Source organism: Phyllostomus hastatus, unplaced genomic scaffold (genome assembly GCF_019186645.2).
Source record: "Phyllostomus hastatus isolate PE091 unplaced genomic scaffold, TTU_PhHast_1.1 phas_contig_38, whole genome shotgun sequence".
NCBI lineage: Eukaryota > Metazoa > Chordata > Mammalia > Chiroptera > Phyllostomidae > Phyllostomus > Phyllostomus hastatus.
In genome coordinates this window covers 25,405,542-25,423,044 of record NW_025333869.1, presented here as the reverse complement: position 1 = coordinate 25,423,044, position 17,503 = coordinate 25,405,542, and the positions used below count along the sequence as shown (strand labels likewise).

The 17,503-nt window shown below is 44.6% G+C and overlaps 1 protein-coding gene and 1 pseudogene across 1 annotated transcript in view; one reads left to right on the top strand and one right to left on the bottom strand.

Moving 5' to 3' along the window:
* Positions 1 to 17,503, top strand: part of CDH23 (cadherin related 23) — a 412,088-nt gene that overhangs the window by 15,675 nt on the left and 378,910 nt on the right. The gene's annotated exons all lie outside the window — the stretch shown is intronic.
* Positions 2,707 to 16,445, bottom strand: LOC123821167 (annotated as a pseudogene).

Genomic DNA, 17,503 nt, shown 5'->3' with positions numbered 1-17,503 from the left:
TGCTGAATTTATTTTCTAGCTCTAACAGTTTTTAAATGGACTCTTTCTTGTTTTCTATATATGATTATGTTATTGGTGAATGGAAATAATTTTACTTCTTTCCAATTTGTAATTGGCTTATTACTTTGGCTGGAACTTTCAATACAATGTTTAATGGAATTAATAATAGTGGGCATCCTGGTTTTGTTCCTGATCTTAAGGAAGCCTTTAGTCACTGAGTATGATGTTAGCTGTGGGTTTTTCATATATGGCCTCTTCTATTTTTTGCTAAAAGTTTTTTTTTTATCGGAAATATGTGTGGAGTTTTATCAAGTGCATTTTTGCATCTATTGAAATGATCATGTACTTTTTCTTCTTCTCTCTGTTCATGTGGTGAATTACATTGATTGATTTTCAGAAGTTAACCAACCTTGTGTTCCTGGAATAAATCTTTCTCATGATGCATTATTCTTTTCATAATTCCTTGTCTGCTATTGGAATAGCTGCACCAGCTTTTTTTTTTTTTTACTATGTTTTGCATGGTATTGTGAATTGTTAATATGCTATTTAAGATTCTTTTATCTGTGTTCATGAAAGAGATGGATCTGTGATTTGCCTTCCTTGTGATATTCTTGTTGGATTATAGTATCCAGTTATGCTGGCCTCATAATGCAGGTTGGATACTATTCCTTCTTCTCTTTCTCTGCAGGAGTTTGGATAAGGTTTCTGTTTTTTCTTAAATGTTTAGGAGAGTTCACTTGAGAAGTCATGTGAGCTTATATTTCTTAGTAGGAAGATTTTTAAGTACAATTTCAATTTCTTTAGCAGAAATAGCACTATATTTCTATGTTTATATATTAGTTTTGGTTAAGTGGTATTTTTCGAGGGCTCATTTTACATAAATCTTTAAATGAGTTGACCTAAAGACATTTACAATATCTCCTTTATCATCCTGTATAATCTTCAGGCACTGTAGAATCTGCAGTGTTACTTTCCATGATATTGGTAATAAGTACCTCTCATTCTGTTCATTGTCTTGCTGGTCACTGAACTTACACTTTTGATAGTCTTTTTAAAGAACCATCTTTTAGTTTACTGATTTTTGTCTATTTAATGTTGTTTTCTATTTCATTGATTTCTGCTTCTATTAGGAATTTTAAAATTGCCTTCTACTTTCTTTGAATTTAATATATGAGGTCTGTCCAGAAAAAGTCCAGCTATTGCTAACATAATGAGAATGGTTTGTGCAACATCATTGATGTAACTTGCCAGCCAAGGAGAGTGGACTGGAATGCATATGTGTGAACAATGACAACTTCACTGTACTAGTCAGTGGGGGTGGTAGACACTGTTGAGTGAGCATGTGTACTGTGTGTCCCTCACATTCAAAATGACTGAGAAAATAGAGCAACAAATCTGTATCAATTTTTGTGTTAAGCTTGAACATTCCTCCACAGAAATTATTCAGGTGATTCGGAAGGCTTTCGGGGACAATGCAATGACTGCGGTACAAATAAAAGTGCGGTACAAATAAAAGTGTGGTACAAATGCTTCAAAGATGGTTGAGAATCTGTTGAAAGTGATCCACATTCTGGAAGGCCTACAACAAGCAGAACACCTGAGAATGTTGAATGTGCATGGGCTACAATCAACAAAGATTGGCAACTGACAGTGTGAGAACTAGAAGCTGATCTGGGGGTTCCAAAAACTACTGTGTCTGAGTTTCTGATGCAGGATCTTGGCATGAAAGGTGTTGTGGCAAAATTCATTCTGTGGCTTCTGCTACCATAGCAGAAGGAACATCGTCCTGTAGTTGCTAATGACTTGATTCAAACCGCTACCAATGAACCAGATTTCCTCAAGGAGATCATAACCAGAGATGAATCGTGGGTCTATGTCTATGATCTGGAAACAAAGTCCCAGTTATCCCAATGGAAGTTGCCTGCTTGGTTCTCCATGCCCAAGAGAGGTGTGGCAAAGTTGCAGCGAGATCAAGACCATGTTTACTATGTTTTTTGATTGGGAAGGTGGTATTCCTGAAGTATGCCCCTCTAGGCCAGTCAATTAGTAAGGAGTATTATCTCAATGACCCTCATTGGTTGAGAGATGCAATATGATGGAAATGGCCACAACTATATGCAACTGGTGATTGGCAGCTTCGTCACAACAACGTGCTCACTCATGTGTCACATCTTGTACAGAGTTTTTTTTGTGAAACATCACATCGCCCAGGTGACTCAGCCTCCTACAGCCCAGATTTGGGGCCCTGTGACTTCTGGCTTTTCCCAAAACTAAAATTACCTTTGAAAGGGAAGAGATTTCAGAATGTCAGTGAGATTCAGGAAAATATGATGGGGCAGCTGATGACGACTGGGAGAATTATGTGAGGTCCCCGGGTGCCTACTTTGAAGGGGACTGAGGTGTCATTGTCCTGTGTGCCATGTTTCTTGTATATTGTGTCTTCTTCAGTAAATATCTCTGTTTCTCATGTTACATGGCTGAATACTTTCTGCAAAGACCTTGTACTTCTTAAAATACTTTTTAAGATTTTTTTCTTCTCTAAAATCTGAATTTAAGGCTATAGATTTTCCTGTAAGCACAAAATTTGTACTGTGTCACAAACTTTGATGTCATGTTTTTATTATTGTATGGTTGAAAATATTTTCTCTTTGTTACCCAAAATGTGTTTTTGGGGGTAGTTCTCTACTCAGCCTCATTCAGGTGCTTTTAGTGCTGCCTGCTTTGGAAGGAGCATCCTTCTGGAAGCCGTGTTTTTCCTCCTGTGGGCTGACAGAGGACAGTAGAGTAGCCAACACACAAAACTACTGTTTGTGCGTGGCCAAAGACAGTGGTGATTGTATAGCATCCTGGGCATTTCACATCCTTGAAGTGGGAATTAGGGCTCTGCACCAGGCGCTTCTCGTGTGCCTCTTCTCTCCTGGGCAGGGGTGGAGGGGATCCTTAGTGAGAGGTGTGCTGTCGTGGGGAGGTCATCGCCGCCACTGGAAAGGGACTGAAAATACTTTCTAATTTCTGTTGTAGTTTCTTCTCTGATTCACGTTTGTGTGTTTGTGTGAGTGTGTGCATTGTTCATTTTCAAAAATTTGGGAATTTCCTCATTTTTTTCATGGTTGTTTTTGAGCTTAATCTGCTATAATCAAGGAATATACTTTGAATGATTTCGATTCTTTGAAGTGTTTTGAGAGTTACTTTATGGCTCAGCATGGTGGATTTTTGTATTATCCGTTGCCTCATGAGAGTGTTTATCCTGCTATTGTACGCAGTGTTCAGTTTTGTCAATGAGGGTAGGTATGTAAATCATGTTGGTCAGATGTCAGTATCCTCACTGATTTATTTTCTACTTTTTCCATCAGTTTTTGAGAAAGGCATGCTGACATCTGCCATTATGATTGTGGATTTGTCTATTTTTCCTTCACCTCATTTTCCCCACTCAGAGTCTTTAACCCATAGGAAAACGGCATTGGAAGGCCGCCCAGATATAAAAAGCCTTGTGAAGTTTTGTGTGATTTTTAATTCCCCTAATTTTTCCTAACATTTTATCGTAAAAATTTTCAAGCGTGCAAAAAGGTTGAAAGTCTTGAACAGTGAACACCCATAAATGCACCACTGGGATTCTACAGTTTATGTTCTGTTGCATTTCCTGTATTCACCATCCATCTATCAAAATATTTATTTGGGGCTGCATTTCACAGTTAGCTGTGTAACCGTTCATTCCCCCCTATGTACTTTAGCATGTGTATCATTCAGTGGTCATCTCAGAGAATTTTAAAGTCAAAAGTGGGGACCTAAGAGCAAGTATAAATGACCCATGTACATGGACCCCAGGGTGGGGACTGACTGTGGGAGCAGGGCAGGTGGGCGAGGCAGGGGGGCTTGAGGCAGGGGAGAGCAACGGCAGGAAATCAGGACAACTATAATAGAACAATAAACTTTTTTTAAAAAGCAGGGACTTGAAACTTAATCCAGGTACGAGGAAAGCTCTTTGAGGGAGAGTGGGCAGAGATGGTGCCACCAGAAGGATCTCACCTGGAAGAGCTAGGGTGGGGATAGTGCAGCCGAGGGTCCTGGTCGCCTGCCCGGCTGCAGGGATGGGCTTCTGTTGGATGCCGCGCTCCCTGCAGCCCGCGGCTTGTGCCTAGGGCGGCGTGCCCAGTGAGCGGACGGCGTGCTCCGAAGGGCCAGCATTGGCTGTGTGCCTCTCCAGGCCAGAAGCCCAGACAGAGTGGAAGTTACTGGAGACCTGCTTGGGGTCATTAAAAGAAGAGATTTGTCTTTCTTTGTCTTTTTTAAAATACCAAACCACCTTTTGGCAATTTTTTTCAAATTTATTTTTGGGCAGGTAACATAACACATACAGAAAATTCAAGAGGCTTGAAATGGAATACAGTGAACTGTCTCTCCGCCCTCTCTCCTGCAGCCACTAGGTGCCCCTGCCAGAGGCGGCCAGCTTCTGGTTTCTGCACAGCCTGTCGAAAAGTCTATGCACACAGTAAGGGTGATGATGAAGATGATGATACCACTGATAGTAACACTTACTACTGAGAGCATACTGTACGCGAGCTTATATTCCAGGTATTTTACCTGCATTACCTCGTTTGATCTTGGTAACGGCCCTGTTACGTAGGTTATTCTCTCCATTTCACAGGAGGCAGAGAGGTCCTGTTGCTGAGGCAAGCTCACACACCTCTACAGGCAGTCATGTAGTGAGTCCAGCCTTGCTGGACGTCCTGCTCTGCTCCTTTCAGTGCTCCTTGGCACCCCCTCTGTCAACAGGCCCTTCCAGCGGCCTGGCAGTAGTGCACTTAACAGTGTGACCACCTGGCTGAGGAGGCTGCGGGCTCCCTGTCCCTGGAGGACATTCAACCAAATGACACCCTCCAAAGGCTTCTCCACCAATAGCTGTGTTTGTTTTTCCCCAGCTCTGGTTTCTGCTGCTCTCAGCCTGTGGGTCAGTCTTCTTTCCTATCTGTAGGGGTCTCAGGTGCTTATCCTGCTCCCCTGAGCCCTGAAAGAGAGGCCCTTGTAGTGTCCGTCCCTCCTTCCCTGTTTATAGGAAGCAATGAGGCACAGAAGGGGCGGTGGGCGCTGCCGGCCACAAGGCGAGGCTGTGGCTGCCAGGAATGTTCCTTCGCAGTCCTTTCCTGGTCACCGCCTGCCCCCGACTGGCTTATCTCCGCCTTCTACCCCCACCCCAGGCCCTGCGTGAGGAGAACCTGTATGCCTGGAGAGGTGGGGGTGGGGGGGCATGTGGGAAAGAGCTGAGTGAAATTCTTCACTAGGAAAAAATCTCATTTTCAAGAAAGTCTTGACAAAATGAGGCATTAAATTACAATTTTTCGGAGAGCATCGTAATTCTATTGCAGACAGCCCTTCATCATGGAATCTGAAAGCTGGGAAAATACAAAACTCATTAGATTAAAATAAACCACCTACTGCTCTGGAGAAAAGCTTATTTATCAATATCAATTTACTTATGATTACTCTGACCTGCAATTTGTTATTTTTAAGAATTATGATTTGTGTATTGCTCATACAGATGTGAAATATTTTTTTTAAATTAAGTATTTTTTTTAAATATTTTTTTTCTTAGTAAAGGTTAGAAAGTGGCTATTGGGGAGGGGAGAGAAGAAGTATCAGAAAATAAATGAAAAGAGGCTGGGATGGAGGATGGTGAGGAAGTGTGTGTGTGTGTGTGTGTGTGTGTGTGTGTGTGTGAGAGAGAGAGAGAGAGAGAGAGGGGCTGAGTGGAAGCGGATGTGGACAGAGTGAACCCGAAATCAGGTGACGCTTATGTGCTTTTAAAAAAGATTTTTGGCCCTGGCCGGGGGGCTGTGTTGACTGGAGCATTGTCCCACACGCCAGAAGGTTGTGGTCTCGATTCCCGATTGGGGCACATACCTCAGTCGTGGGTTCGGTCCCTGGTTGGGGCATGTACAGGAGGCACTCACATTGATTTTCTCTCTATTTCCTTCTCTCTCTCTCCCCCTTTCTCTCTAAAATCAATAAGCATATCCTCAGGTGAGGATTAAAAAGAGAGATTTTGATTCGTTAAGAGGAAGGACATCCTAATTAACCAAGCTGTCCAAAAGATGGAATGTATCCTGTGTAGGTAGTGAGCTTTCCATTTAAAGTGTGCAAGTTCAGGTTGAAGGTCTGTCAGGAAGGATGCTTGCTGTAGGGTTAGCAGTCCAATGAGGAACCAGCCCTTGTCCTGTCCTGCCCCCGTGTTCAGTGATCCTCTGAACTGCACACGCCGGGTTGGGCAGGTGGGGCCGTGTGGCCAGCCCCGTGGCACGCAGAAGGGAGGCCCTGCACGGGGCACCAGAGAGCCTCCATGTTGAATGTCCTGGCTCTGGCACTCCCGTCTCCAGGTCAGTCCTTGCTATGTGGCACCAGAGAAACAGTGTGGGTGCTAGAGGCGAGGACTCTTGGGTTCCAATCCTGCTGTCATTACTTCCTGCTGCGAGACCCCCGTCAAGTCGTGGACTCTTCCCTGAGCCTGTTTCCTCATCTGCAGAATGGATCAGTAAGGCCCCTCACTGGCAGTGGTGAGGGCTTATAAAGTTATAAAATCTAGCACATAATAGGCACACCCTCCACATTAACACCCTTCCCACATCTTTCCTGGGCCTTGGTTTCCCTGTCTGCAGAGTAGACTGCCTGTTGAACATCTCTAGGTTTCTTCTAGCTCAAGATTTATGTGCAGGTGTGCAGGCGTTCAGTGTTCCTGGTGTGAGGAAGGAAGATGGTTGGAGTAAGGAGCTAGATTCCTGGGGCCTTAAGGCCTCCACAGGCCCATTGGCAGCTTTGGCACCTCCGTCACAGTCACCTGAACAGACATGAGTGGTTTTCCTGGCCAGAGGATCCACCGGAAGTTCTCCAGGTGCGTGCTCTGCCTTTGGGAGACTGGATCCCCATTTCATCCATGGGAAAGTGGAGGCCTAGAGAGGAGAGGAGGAATAGTCATCTGCCTCCCCCACTGCCTCGTGCTCCCTATCCTTGACCCCATTTCCCAGGAAGCTCCATGCATGGGGTGAGGGGGCAGAGGGGAAAGCCTTCTGAACTCTTGGAAGGGCCTGGCCTTGGAACACCCTCACCGTAGTCTCTCTTTGGCAGAAGCAGCTGTGCTCCGGTTTCCCTCTGTCTTTTCCTCCTCCTTTCCCTTCCAGGTATTCTTTTACATTTTCCGCACCTGATTTTGAATACCTCCTCTGCTAAACAATGCCTGTGTGAGGCTCCAGAGCCACCCAATGTGAAAAATCCAAGGCCCTAGTTCTAGCAGATTTCAGAGTCCTGTGAAAGGGAGAGACGTGCATTACACATGTGTGCATGTATACACGCACAGCATCTGGAGTGCTCCCATGAGGGAGTCTATCAGTCAAGGGCACAGTTGGGTGGAGGAGGCCATGCAGAAACCAGCTGATAAAACCAGAGATTTCCTTGAGGAGGTGATAGCCAACCTACCTGTAGAGGAAGGAGGAGGAATTTGCTGTGCATTTTGTGCCCCTGCAGAGCAGGGGCTTAGTGACAACCAAATGGTCAACTGTGCACTGCAGCTGGGGTCAGATGTGATGCCACTGCCACTCTCTGCCCCAGGACCCGGGCAAGTCCTTTGCCCCCAGAGAAGGAAGGCAGAGCAGGAATGCCCTTGTTGGGTGGGCTCCGGAGGGGAGCACATCTGGACAGAGGTTAGTGATGGACAGGCAGAGAGAGAACCATCCGACAGGTCCAGGAGGGCCACCTGGCCTCTGCAGGTGGGCCCGTTTGCTGGGGAGTGGGATCGGGGAGGTGGCGAGGGCTGCGGCAGCTTCAGGGCTCATCCAAACTTCATTTTCCAGTTCAGTCAGTTGTATGAAGGTCCGAGTGCTTCAGGGTTTTTGGGTTATGACTTCATCCTCTCTGAGAGTCAGTTTCACTGTCTGAAAAACAGGGTGACATTCCCTCCTCCAAATGATCTAAAAGACCGGATGGCACTAAGCCAGGTGGGCAGGGCAGACGGAGCTCTCGGGTTTGCTCTCAGACCACCGGGGACAGTGTGGTGTGGGGTCCCGCCTTGCCTGCCCTCCGAGAGCAGGTGTGGGGGTAGCATGTGGAGAGTGGGGACTGTGATGAGTGTGACATCAGTGACGTGCTATACCTGCATAACAGGGCATTGCTGTCGCTACTCCTGTGGGTAGTGTTTTGTGAAGTGTGCAGAAGAGACAGGGTCTGAGAATGGGACTGGGCAAGAGGACGTGTGACTCGGTTGGATCTTCACCGTGTGCTAGGCGAGCTTGTGGACACTGTCCTTTAATCCTCATAATATCCAGCCAAGTAGGTACTGTTCCCTCAGTTTGTACAGCACAGAAACTGAGGCTGGGCAGGGGTCTGAACCATGTCTGACCCCTGGCCGAAATGTCTCTTGGTCCAACCTCCTGATGGTTCCCATGTGGAATTATCCCTTTCCCATGCCCCACGATGAGGGAGCCTGGTGGGAACCATGTTCCTCACTGAGCTCTTAGTCGGGGCTCCTAAGCAACTTCCCCACTAGACCTTGCTGGGTCCCTCTTTCTTTCTCAGGAGCTGTGACATTAATAAGCATAAAAACAATTGAATGGCATCTCACACAATGATGTGGGGAGGAAGCTGCTGTCAGAGGCAACCTGGGAAGGAATTATCCCAGTTCACAGGGAGAAGGATCAGTTTATTGTCAGGGAGCCTGGCCTTGCCCTTCCTCCTGGTTCCCTGGGGTGGGGACACAGCCCCTCACCGTGGGGACCCCCTCCCCCTACTTGGCCTAAAACATCTGTCCTGCCAGCTGGTGGGGGTCTGGCCTGGGCCTTTCCTGGCCCACAGCCTCAGGCTGTTCAAGCCTGGAGGGGCCTCATCTGTTTATTCGATCAAACATTCATTCATCAGCTGCTGGCTGTATACCTACTATGTGCAGTCTCTGGGCTGGCTGGGAGGAACCTTCAGCAGTCATAAAACTGTCCCGTAAACCAGAGCTCACACTGCTCCATGTCAAGTGCTTTAAAGCAGCACGAGTCACATATTAAGGATCTCAGAGGACAGAGGGACCGGCTCTGCCTAGAAGTTGGGAGGGCCTCCTCAGGGAAGGTGACATTTGAGTTTCTTCCTGACAAGTGTGCCCCATATGGCCAGGTGGGAAGAAGGCTCTCTGGCCATAGGGCCCTTCCCTGGTGAAGTCAGGAGCCATGATGTCCTGAGTGGCATTTTCCAGACAAGGACTCTGAGATCCAGAGAGACCTGATTCTTTCATGGCTGTGGTGGGCTAAGAACGCACATTTGTATCTAAGGACCAGGAGGAGAGGCAGAGGCTGAAGGGGTGTTCATGAGAGCCTGGAAGGGGTGAGGGTGGAAGGCAAGGCTCCCTGTGCCCCTCCCTTCAAACCCACCCAGGGTCCTGTGCCAAGAAGGAGACGCTCTGTTTAGGTGACAGGCCCGGAGTCTGCTGCTGACCCCTGGCCGATCTTCAGCGTCGAATTGATCCATGAACACTTAGTTTCCTCATCTGTGAATCCGTGAAATGGGCATGACATCTGCATGTCTAGATTTGCGGTCATGCTTCCAGGAAGCCTTTGCAGAGTTAAAGTCAGCAGAGAGATGATCTCCTGGCAGCTGCCTGGAGTCAGGGCTTTTGCCTGAGGACACAGAGGGGAAACCCCATCTCTGTGGAGAATGAAAGATGCCCAGCATTCTCGACTCCTTCTGGGCAGGTTTCAGGGTGCAGGGAATAGGAGTGGAGAGGGCAAAAGGAGAAGGGGATGGAGACTTGAATAGAGGTGAACCCCTACATCTGTCTGGTGAGAGAGGGGAAATGAGAAGGGTGCCCTGGCCCCCCTTGTGGAAGTTAAGTAGTAATCGACCAGCTGGTACTCAGAGTGGCCTCAGCTTTGCCCCAAGTTCCCTTGACCACCTGCATGGCCCCTGAGCCAATGGTCTTAACGTGGAATGGGGGTCAGTTTCTGGAAAGCAGAGGAGAGTAGAGCCAGGAATGTCAGGGAAAACCAAGTCCACCATGGATTTCACAGAGGAGGGCCAGGACTTTCAGAAGGGCCACCAGCGAGTGAGTGGGGGGACAGGTGCAGGACCTGGGGTCTTCATTTCCATCATTGACTCTTGGGCTGAAGGTCTGAGATGGAGAAGGCAGCCCTTTTGTCTGTACAGTGAACGAGCCGCCACGGCTGGCCAGCTTGGCTGGCCAGCTTGGCTGGCCATGGGGCATGGACTCTGGGTGTGGGGAGGTGGCTCGGAGAGGAGAGGCTGCGCAGCCTCCCCGGTGGGAGGTGAGAGGCAGGACCCAGGGAGCTGAGCAGGAGCGTCTGCACTCGGCAGTTAACTAGTGTGGTTTTGAGAAGTTTCAGCTTCTACACTAGCTTTGTTTATTTATTTATAACTTTATTTTTATTTTTAGAAACAGCTTTATTGAGATGTAATTCACCCATTTGATACAATTTACCCATTTAAGGTGACAATTCAATGGTTATGCATATACCGTCGTCCTTAGTGTCGGAGCTGGATGGCTCCAGGCCCCCCGAGGAAATGAAAATCCTCAGATGCCCAGGTCCCTCCCGTAAGCTGTGCACAGCCTCCAGCACATTTTAGGTCATCTCCAGAGTACTTAGAACTCAATGTAAGTGCTATATAATACAGCATGGGTACAATAGAAATAGTTGTCATTCGGTGCTGCTAGGGAACGGCAAGGAAGAACGTCTGTACACGTCCAGTTCAGGTGCAGCCATCCTAGCCTGACTGCGTGGCCTGTGTCAGCAACTGTGACATTTTTTGAGACTAATTTCTCTCACCAGTTAGTTGAATCTGTGTTATGAGGAAACCATGGACATGGAGGGCTGGCTATATCCACAGAAAAATGCAACCATCTCTACCCCATATTTTCTAACATTGTCATCCCATCAGAAAGAAACCCCTACCCTCAGTCCTAGGCAACCTCGGTCTACTGTCTGTCTCTATCCATTTGCCTGTTCTGGACTTTTCATACAAATGCAGTCATGTAATGTGTGGTCTTTTGGGGCTGGATTCTTTGACTTGGCATGAAGTTTTTAAGGCTCATCTGTGTTGTAGCACATATGAATACTTCATTTTGTGCTTGAATAACATCCCATTGTATGGATGTAGAGTAGATCCTCCAATAACACCATTTCATACAATGTCGTTTGGCTATAACATTGATGAGATGCAGCAGGAACTTAACTCATTTGTATCAATTAGCCCAAGGTGAAATTGGTTCTGTTACACGTTTTGCTTAAAGTTGTAGAATCTATTGGCTATGTTAAGTGAGGACTTACTGTTCCACATTTTGTTTATCCATTCGTCTGTTGATGGACTTTTGGGTTCCTTCTACCTTTTGGCTATTAAGAATAATACTGCTGTGAACATTCAGGCACACGTTTCTGTGTGTGACATATTTTTTTAGTGTATTTTATTGCTTATGTTATTACAGTTGTCCCAATTTTTCCCCTTTGCCCCCCTCTGCTTGGTAACCTCCTTCCCTCCAGTAATCCCCCCTTAGTTCATGTCCATGGGTCATGAATATAAGTTCTTTGGCTTCTCAATTTCCTATACTGTTCTTAACCTCCCCCTGTCTATTTTGTACCTGCCAATTATGCTTCTTGATCCCTGAAACTTTTCTCCCTGTTCTCCCCTTCCCCTCCCAGCAGATCACCCTCCATATGATCTCCATATCTACGATTCTGTTCCTGTTCTGGTTGTTTGCTTAGTTTGCTTTTATTTTTTAAATTCAGTTGTTGATTGTTGTGAGTTTGTTGTCATTTTAATGTTCATAGTTTTGATTTTCTTCTTCTTCTTAAATAATTCCCTTTAACATTTAATGTAATAATGGCTTGGTGATGATGAACTTCTTTAGCTTTACCTTGTCTGGGAAGCACTTTACCTGCCCTTCCATTCTAAATGATAGCTTTGCTTGATAGAGTAACCTAGGCTGTAGGCCCTTGCTTTCCATTACTTTGAATACTTCTTGCCAATCCCTTCTTGCCTGCAAGGTTTCTTTTGAGAAATCAGCTGATAGTCTTATGGGAACTCCTTTGTAGGTAACCCTGTGCTTTTCTTTTGCTCCTTTTAAGCTTTTCTCTTTAACCTTTGGCAATTTAATTTTGATGTGCCTTGTTATGGGTCTCTTTGGGTCCAATTTGTTTGGGACTCTCTGTGCTTCCTAGACTTGTATGTCTATTTCCTTCACCAAATTAGGGAAATTGTCTTTCATTATTTTTTTCAAATAAATTTTCAATTTCTTGCTCTTCTTCTCCTTCTGGCACCCTATGATTGAGATGTTGGCACATTCAGAGATGTTACAGAGTCATCTTATACTATCCTCATTTTTTTAAAATTCTTTTTTCTTCTTTCTGTTCTGGTTGAATGTTTCTTTTTTTTTTTTTTCCCAAAATCATTGATTTGAATCCCAGCTTTCTTTCCTTCACTGTTGGTTCCTTGTATATTTTTCTTCATTTCACTTAGTGTATCCTTCATTTCTTCCTTTATTTTGTTGCCGTACTCAGTGAGTTCTCTGAACTTCCCAGTCACCAGTGTTTTGAACTCCGTATCTGATAGGTTGGCTATTTCCATTTTGTTTAGTTCTTTTTCTGGGGTTTAGTTCTAGTCCTTCATTCGGGCCATATTTCTCTGCCTCCTCAATTTGGCAGCCTCCTTATGTTTGTTTCTGTGTATTAGGTAGAGCTGCTTTACTCCATCTTAGTAGCATGGCCTATGTAGAAAAGGCACTTGTAAACTGTGTGGGGCGGAGCCCTGGGTAATTGCCAGGGTGGGGCAACCTGCCTCACCACTTTGTGACTCTGTGGGGAAGAGGGCCTTGGAAAGGGGTTAGTGCTGCTGCCTGGCTTCTGGAGGCCTACTAGTCACTTGCCCTGCTTCCAGTCACCTCACCCTCCTGCTATAAGCTATTGGCTTCCTCCCAGCTGCTGCTGTGGGGAACATTCTAAGCCCCATTTGGGCCCTTTATGCAATGAAAATCCAACAGTTTTTCCTGCCACCCCAACCCCCACTGGTTTTTACAGCCAGAGGTACTGAGGGTTTATCTTCCTGGTTCTGGAACCCTGGGCTGTTCAGTCTGGCCTGGGGCTGGGCTCGCTGGCTCCCAAGGTATCCCTCCCAACTGTTATAAACATACATGAATGTGAGGGCCATTGCTGCACCTCCATGCTGTGATGCATCTTCTCTGCCCTGGCTGTGTGATTCCTCCCCTACTACCCTTTTGGATGAATGTGGCTTCTTTAAATCCTTGGTTGTTAGACTTCCATACAGCTCAATTTCAGTTCTGGGTGGTATTGGTTACTGAGATCTGTTTATAATTCTTTCTATGGTTGTGCGAGGAGGCGAAGTGTGTCTACCTATGCCTCCGTCTTCTGCTAGGTATATGTACCTGCAAGTGGAATTGCTGGGTTATAGGGTAACTCTGTTTAATTGTTTGAGGAACGGCCAGGCTATTTTAAACTAGCTGCACCGTTTTACATTCCCATGAGCAATGTAGAAGCAGGGTTTCATTTCTCTACATTCTCTCCAACACTGTTATTATCTGTCTTCTTGATTATAACTATACTACTGAGTGTGAAGTGGCATCTCATTGTGTTTTTGATTTGCATTTTCCTGATGACTAATGATGTTGAGCATTTTTTTTTCATGTGCTTATTGGCCATTTGTACGTGTTCCTTGGAGAAATGTCTGTTCAGATCCTTTGTCCATTTAAAAAATCTAATTATTTATCTTTTTTCTGTTGAGTTTAAGAGTTCTTTATACAAGAAAGGACCCCCCAAAATCCAGAATTATGTTCTGGAGGGCAAACCCCTCGTAGTACAGGCTTCGCCCACTAGGTGGGTGTTCTAGGAACCCATCTGTATCAGCGTACCAGCTGGCATTGTTGTGAGAGGCTGCATTCATCTTCAGGAATGTTTTTGAAGACTCTTTCAATGCATTTGCTCATTTTACGATGTGCGACTTACCAATGTACCTGCCCACACCATGCTGAGCATTCAGCAGTTTTTGACCTAAAACAGCATAATCCCCATGCTCCACCCTCCCTATTCACCTGATCTCACCTTGAGCAACTTTTTGTTTGTTTTCCTGGATGAAAAAAGTCCTCAAAGGGAAATGTATTGCCCATATGCAAGAGGTGAAACAAAAAATGGCAGAATCACTAAAAGGCATCAAAATCGGTGAGTTCAAAAACTGTCCTAAGCAGTGGAAAAAACATCTCAGTAAGTGTATTGCATGAAATGGAGAGTACTTGGAAAGTGACTGAAGTTTAAACATGTAAGAATAAATACACAATTTTATGAATAAATTCTGGTTTTTTGGGTCCCCCTTCTTATATTTTAGACAAGTCCCTTATCATATGTACGATTTGCAAATATTTACTCCCATTTCTGTGGGTTGTCTTTTTACTTTCTTGATAGAATCCTTTGAAGCACAAAAGTTTAACATTTTGAAGTCTATTTTAGAAAACATTGCCAAATCCAAAGTCACAAAGATTCACAACTATTTATCTTCTGAGAGTTTGATAGTTTTGGATCTTCCATTTAGGTCTTCGATGCATTTTGAGTTAATTTTTGTACATGGAGTGAGGGAGGGTCCAACTTCATTCTTTTGCACATTGCTGTCCAGTTGTCCCAGGGCATCAGGTGAAGACCGGCTTTTCCTAGTTGAATGGTCTCGGCACCCTTGCTGAAAATCAGCTGGCTGTGGTTTGATTTCTGGACTTTCAATTCTATTCCATTGATGTCTAGGTCTACCTGTTATTTGGGACCATGTGTCCTGATGCCTAGTTTGTTTTTAAATGAGATATTTGCTACATCATTTAAATGTTGTTAGTAACCCAATGCTGTTAGCTTAGAAAATACAGAAAAACAACCCTGACCAGTGTGGCCCAGTTGGTTGGGCATTGTCCCACAAAGCAAAAGGTTGCCAGTTCGATTCCCAGTCAGGGCACATGCCTGGGTTGCATGTTCAGCCCCTAGTTGGGGAACATACAAGGGGCATCTGATGGATGTTTCTCTCCCTCTCTTTCTTCCCCCTGTCTAAAAATAAATAAGTAAAATCTTTAAAAAAAGAAAGTACAGAAAAACAGTAAGAATAAAAGAAAATCACCTGTTATTTCTCTATAAAGATATAATAAGTATATAGATGTGTTGCTATATGATTTCTACATATAGAGATACATATATATATATATAATTTATGTTTTTTTCCAACATGGGAACACACTATACATAGTCTTATAGCTTGCATTTTCTATCTAACAATTTGTCACAAACATTTTTCCTTGCCAGTAAATGTTCTCTGAAAAATGTGGTTTTCCTTGGCTTCCCTACACTCTGCTATATGAATATACCATAATTCAGTCAGGTAAACCTCTGTTGTTGGTTGCTGAGTTGCCTACTTTTACTGGCATAAACAGTGCTGCTTTGAACATCTTCAAAAAACACATTTGTGCCATGGTTCTGCTGATTTCTTTTGGAAACATTCCTATCAGTGGAATTGCTATGTCAACAGGTGTGAATATTTCTAAGGCTATGGTTTTATTGTTCCAAATGGTCTCCAGAAAGTTGTACCGTCTGTGCCAAAGAGAAGTTTCATGAATAAATTAACCACATGGAGTGGTCTGACTTAGGTCTCTTTCTGTCGTCATGTTCCAGTTCTTGCATGAGGTGAGGCAGCGTGGGGGGGATCTTGAGACATGTGCACAGAAGGTCTTCACAGGGAGTCCACTCTGCCAGATCCTCTCCCCGTGGTCAGCCCCTGGCTAGGGGTCCAGGTTCGCCCAACACTCTATAACTTAAACTAATGGTGCGGGGAGAGAGACGACCAACCAAAGATGGCTGCGCGCCTATAGAATGCGTGCAGAGCCGTGGAAGGCGAGCACAGGGTACGAGGAAAACAAAGCGAGGATGGCCAGCTGCAGTGACAGGTGCTTAGGGAAAGCCCCCGGAGAGGGCACCACCGGCTGCGGCGTGTCAGGGAGGGGTTACAGGGTGCTGCCTGAGGGGACTGCGTGCCCAGGTGGTGGCCAGGCTGATTGCCAGCTGGCGGTCCCATTCTGACTGGGCTGGCCCCTGCTCTCGTGTGTGTGCCCTGCTTTACACACGGCTTAGTGATTTTTTTTCTGGGTAGTAACAGAGGTGAATGGTAGACTTTTATTTTATTTATTTTTGTATTAGTTTAAATGTATATATAGTGTCAACCTTTATGAAATGTAAAACTTACTGTTTTAATCATTTTTAGCATTTTTATTGCAGTGAAATAGACATAAAAATGGACTGTTTTCACCATTTTAAGTGTGCAGTTCAGTGGCATTAAGCACATTCACACCGTTGTGCCGCCGTGACCAGCACCCGCTGCCAGAACGCTCTCACCTTCCCAAACTGAAGCTCCGTGTCCATTAAACTCCGACTCCCCATTCCCTCCTGGTAACCACGGTTCTGCTTTCTCTGTCTACAAATTTGGCTACTCTAGGTAATTCATATAAATGGAACCGCACAGTATTTGTCTTTTTGTGATTTGCTTATTTCCCTTAGCATAATGTCTTCAAGGTTCATTGATGTTGCAACATGTGTCAAAATTTCATTTTTAAGGCTAAAATATATTCCATTGTGGGTATATACTATATTTCATTTATCCATTTATCCACTAATGGACATTTGGGCTACTTCCACCTTTTCAGCTCTTTTGAATAATGCTGTTCTAAACTTGGGTGTACAAATATTTGTTCAAGTCTGTTTTCTTATTTTTAAATTTTATTTTATCTATTTTAAATTTTTATTTATTTGTTTGTTGAATTTATTGGGGTGAAATAGGTTAATAAAATTTTGTAGGTCTCAGGTGTACAGATCTATAACACCTCACCTGTATGTTGTATGGTGTGGTCAAGTCTCCTTCCATCACCATTTATCCCCCCTTTACCCTCTTCTGCCTCCCCCACCCCCTTCCCCCAGCATCACATACTATCGTCTGTGTCTGTGATTGAGTCTGTGGTTTCACTTCCCTTGTGTGTATACCAGAAGTGGAATTCCTGGTTCATGTGGAATTATATGCTCAATTTTTTGCAGAATCGCCACACCATTCCCCATAGTGGCTGCACTATTTTATATTCTCACCAGCAATGTACAAGAGTCTCAATTTTTCCACATCCTTGCCAGCGTTCGTTTTATGTTTTCTTTTTATATGAGCCATCGAATGGGTGTGCAGTGGTATTTTATTGTGATTTTGGTTTGCATTTCTCTAATAACTAATAATGTTGAGCATGATTTCATATGCTTTTTGGCCATTTGTATATCTTCTTTGGAGAAATGTCTATTCAAATCCTTTGCCCATTTTTTAATCTTTCTCTTTTTTTTGCTGTTGAGTTTTAGGAGTTCTTTATATACTTTAGATATTAATTCCTTATCAGATATGTGATAGGCAAATATTTCCTGTGAGTTGCTTTTCTACTTTGTTGGTAATATTCTTTGATGTACAA